The sequence below is a fragment of the Otolemur garnettii genome, unplaced genomic scaffold (assembly GCF_000181295.1).
Source record: "Otolemur garnettii isolate 467f Iridium unplaced genomic scaffold, OtoGar3 scaffold00016, whole genome shotgun sequence".
NCBI classification, from domain to species: Eukaryota; Metazoa; Chordata; class Mammalia; order Primates; family Galagidae; genus Otolemur; species Otolemur garnettii.
Genome location: NW_003852411.1, coordinates 11,439,937 through 11,445,035, shown reverse-complemented (window position 1 = coordinate 11,445,035; position 5,099 = coordinate 11,439,937).

The following is a 5,099-nucleotide window of genomic DNA, read 5'->3' as shown; positions in this document are numbered from 1 at the left end:
TCCCTCCCCTTCTGCTGCGACCTCTAAGTTGGCTCAGCGTCATGTTCAAGATGTTAGTTACATAATATGGCTTATGAAAGCAAAACAACCTGCGGCCTGCCATGCCAGACTGAGTGAAACTTAGCGTGGAAAGGAAACACTGGTTCTCGGCACTTCTGGGCTTTTCTGCACTACCAGGAGGATCAGCTGGATGGGGCTAACCCATGCCATGCGCACCGGACTCTAATTCTTTCTTGAGACTAACTCAGCCAGACTTCGGAGCTTTTCAATCTTAAAAGGCAGAGAAAAAGCATGCCAGAGACAAGGGTGGGTGGTGGTGGGGTGGGACACTGGCAGAGAGGCTCCCTGATGAACCAACGTGAGGGGCAGATCAAGAGTCTCTTGTTCTGGCTCGGCGCCTATAGCTCAACCGGCTAAGGCGCCAGCCACGTACACCTAAGGTGGCGGGTTCGGATCCCCAGCCCGGACCCGCCAAACAACAATGACGGCTGCAACCAAAAAATAGCCGGGCGTTGTGGCGGGCGCCTGTGGTCCCAGCTACTTGGGAGGCGGAGGCAAGAGACTCGCTTGAGCCCAGGAGTTGGAGGTTGCTGTGAGCTGTAATGCCATGGCACTCTACCCAGGGGGAAAGCTTGAGGCTCTGTCTCAAAAAAAAAAAAAAAAAAAAAAAAAAAAGAGTCTCTTGTTCTTCCCATTCTCTGTCTTCAGCTCTGGAATTCTTGGTCAGCATCTCCTTGGCACAATCCGTGTTAGTTTAGTAGACCCTAGAAGTGTTTCTTGATTTTTTAGTAGTTGTCTAGACAAAATGACTGAGCTATACTAGAATTTTCAAGTTTCCAGAGAGGATTTATGCTAACTTTGTGGCTTGTCCCTCTCTTTTAGACTTCTCCAATGTATCTGACATTATGAATTTGGCTGTAGATCTTGATGACAAAAAACCGATCATAAATTGGAAGAGCACCTTTACCCTCTAAGATGTCAAATTCTACTCAGAACTGCTTCATTTCAGTGTTGGTCTGATGGTTCCCAGCACACAATTTTAACTCTGGAAGGAATTTTGAGGTTCTCCATAGCTTATCTCAGACTGATTCTGTAAGGCTGGTGTCCACTTCTACAGAAGTAAATCATTTAATGCCACAGATAGTCTAAGTATCCCAAGGGGAGGGACCTGGAAGCCTCAGTTACTTTCAGGATATAGCGACTGGGATGTTCACCCCAAAAGCCCTACATTTGGGGTCAGGGAGAGAAGGATGTTTCTGAACCAGGTAATTTTTGGATTAACTGTGGGAATGGAGCAGCTCATACATTAAACCACTAACACTAGAGATTAATGGCTGTGACTAAACTGAACCCCACTCCCCAGACTTCTGTCCACTCCCTTTAGCCAGTGATACTGCAGTGTCCTGTTTCTGGCACTTTCCTTCTTTTCTTTCTCTCTCTCCTTCTTCCCTCCCTTCCTTCCTTTTTCTTTTTTCTTTCTTCCTTCCTTTCTTTCTCTTTCTTTTCTTCTTCTCTTCTCTTCTTCTCTCCTCTCCTCTTTCTCCTTCTCTTTTCTTTTTATTTCTCCTGCCCTTGGAACTCTCTGATGATTTAATTCAACAAAAATTTATTGAAGGCTGACTTGGCTAAGTGCTAGGACACAGATGTATTTATATAAAAGTGTTAATAGGTTGGCAGTTTCTGGATCCTGAACCCACGTAGGAATGTGTCTGGTAGTAGATTGTTTGGGGAGAGGGCTCCTTCCTTGCAAAGCAAGCCCTGGGAAAGTCCTGTACTATCTGTCTTTCTAAAGTCAGCTCCTGATTAGATCACAAGTTCTCTCCCCAGAGACCAGGCAAATGTTCATTAATTTCTTCCAACAAAATTCCCTCTCTCCCTTCCCCCTGTACTGCCTTCTGCAGTATTATTTGAATGGAGTCACCACAAGAACTCACCTAATTATTTGAAGATAAGCTTCAAATAATTAAAGCATATCACTAGGCCCAGAAAGCCATGCTGAACGGTGATGCCAGTGACACCCTTTGGCTAGAAGAGAAGGAGAGTCACAAAAATAAGGAAGAGAAGGATTTCCATTCACTTGACCCTCCATTCATATATTTTCCCCAAAATACCAAGTTAGTGCCTATTTGCCCCTCTTGATTATCAATTCTTGGAGGTCATCTTAAAATGCCTATTCCATTAATGTCAACAGAGCACTAAAATAGAGTCACAAGAGAGGAGTTATTCTAAACCTTTATTGAAAGGCAGATGGAGACTACAGATTTAGTGACCACATACCCACGGGAGTTCAGTCAATAAATCTGCTCACCAGGCCATATAGTGGAAGAGCAGAACACAGAGACCCATTGCAATCTCAAGACAATGCAAGTTACTCAATCAGAAACCCATAAGAACAACTTGCTGTGGTATAAGAGACCCCCGAAGTGCAATTCATCAATTGGTGACAGGAACCATGTGGACACATCCTCTGCAAGGTAGGACTAGGACACCGCCCTGCTAGACCAGAGGAGCTCCAGGCAGTGAATCAGAGACAACTGCTTGTTAGTTGACTGTCCCTGGAGGGGAGATTAATTAGGAAGAGTTGGCAGTAGAAACTTGTTTAAGAATGACTATATCTTTTATGTTACACCTCCCCACTCTTAGTGACAGCTTTCTCAGCTTAGCAAATTCTCTTGTGTACTGTTTCTGGAAGATAAATTCTTAGGTTCCCATCTTCTTTGTAAGATGCTATATCTTGGGCAAAAGGCCTATGAAGGCCTGTGTTGTGAATCTAATGTGTGCTTGTATACTTGTTCTCACAAATGTGGTACATATCTCTATTGTACCTATATGTATGTGCATATATCTGCATGTTGTGAAATTAGGTATGAACTTTTTTTTTTTTTTTTTTTTGAGACAGAGCCTCAAGCTGTCCCCCTGGGTAGAGTGCGGTGGCATTACAGCTCACAGCAACCTCCAACTCCTGGGCTCAAGCGAGTCTCCTGCCTCTGCCTCCCAAGTAGCTGGGACCACAGGCGCCCGCCACAACGCCTGGCTATTTTTTGGTTGCAGCCATCATTGTTGTTTGGCGGGTCCGGGCTGGGGATTCGAACCCGCCACCTTAGGTGTACGTGGCTGGCGCCTTAGCCAGTTGAGCTATAGGCGCTGAGCCTAGGTATGAACTTTTAATGAATGGTTGGTGATTGAGCTCAAGGTGAAGTCATTTACAGTAGTAATCTACCTGAAGTCTTTGAAGGCATGATAAACTGTGGCCTTCTTATCAGTTGTTAACTTTTTTTTTTTGAGATAGAGTCTCACTGTATAGAGTCATAGCTCACAGCAACCTCAAACTCTTGGGCTTAAGCTATCCTCTTACCTCAGCCTCCCAAGTAGCTCGGACTACAGGTACCCACTATAACGCCTGGCTGTTTTTAGAGACGGGATCTCATTCTAGCTCAGACTGGTCACAATCTCCTGAGCCCAGGGGATCTGCCTGCCTTGGCCTCCCAGAGTGCTAGCATTAGAGCAACATGAGGCTGTGGCTGTCTGATTCCAACCAGAATTAATTGAGCAAGTAGTCATCCTTTTTTACAGCATAATCCCAGGAAGGCTTGAGCTGTGCCTTAATGTTCGTCATAAAAAGCAACATGTTGGATTCTTTTTTAAGCTCAATTAAACAGATATGCACCTTAGTGCCCTGGCCAGAGTTAAAACACAGCCAAACAACCACCCCGTAGAAAGGTCTACAGAACCAGACCTAAAAATTACTCGTTAAAAAAGTATTGCAGGGGGCAGTGCCTGTGGCTCAAAGGAGTACAGTGCCAGCCCCATGTGGCAGGTTCAAACCCAGCCCCAGCTAAAAACTGCAAACAAAAAAAGTACTGCAGACACCACAAAAGGGCTGATGATAGAGTGAGAAGTAAGAATCCCCCTGCCTTCACAAAGTTCACTTAAAAAATCCTATCGGGTGATGGGATGCTGTCTCTTTGGAATAGCAAGTTACTTTTACTTTATTGATGTAAGGGCCAAACGGTAGCTGGAATTAACTATGTGAAGCCTTTGGTTGAGTTAATAGGAGCCCCAGCATAAAGTGTTTGCTCAGGAACCATTTAATTCACTTGCCTACCATCCTGCCCAGCAGCCCAGATCTGGTTATTAATTTATTTATTCAAACAGTCTCTTATTATGTTGCCCTCGGCAGAGTGCTGTGATGTCACAGCTTACAGCAACTTCAAACTCTTGGGCTTAAGCGATTCTCTTCCCTCAGCCTCCCAAATAGCTGGGACTACAGGCACCCACCACAACACCCAGCTATTTTTGTTGTTGTTGTTGTTGTTGCAGTTGTCATCGTTTAGCAGGCCCAGGTTGGGCTCGAACCTGCCAGCCTCAGTGTATGTGGCCAGCATCCTACCCACTGAGGTACAGGCACTGCCCAGATCTATTTAAGTGGCCTTAGACAGTATCCAAGGAACTCCTTAAAACCCTCTATTAGGTTGTGCTGCCATGTAGCTCTTACCCACTAACTGGCAGGATATTACAGGAACTCGTGTTTAAGGAGTTCATAGAGACCACCTTTTGTAAATACTGGCCTCTGTCTCTTCAAGTCTGAAGGCTTGGCCATTGTTCTGTTTAATCTGTCACTGATAAAAGTTATTATGTAACATAGGGTCTGCTAAATGAGCTATAAAAAACACCTTGGAAATACAAGGGGACTGCACTGTGACCTGTAGGCCAAAGCTAATTCCAGGTGAGAGGGTGGAGGAGGAAATATGCTGGCTGCTTCCATGCAGAGTCTGATAATATGACCTTAGAATTCCTTTTCCTTTCATGCAATCTTTGTCAAAGAATTGGTTACCAGTTAACAAAAACCAAAGTGCTTAGGCCATTGCCCCTTCAGTCTGGTGCTACGCTGTGTGGGACATACTAAGTAGGGTGACCAGATTTTAACATTTGTAAAGCAGGACAACATGGCTGGGGGGTGGGGGCGGGGTGGGGCGGGGCCTGACAACAATGCAAACTTTGATAAGCAGTTCTCGATAATCACTTCTCAGCAATTATTTGTTATTATTACAGTTTGACATTATAAAATTAACAAAAATAATATAAAACTCATATTCTGG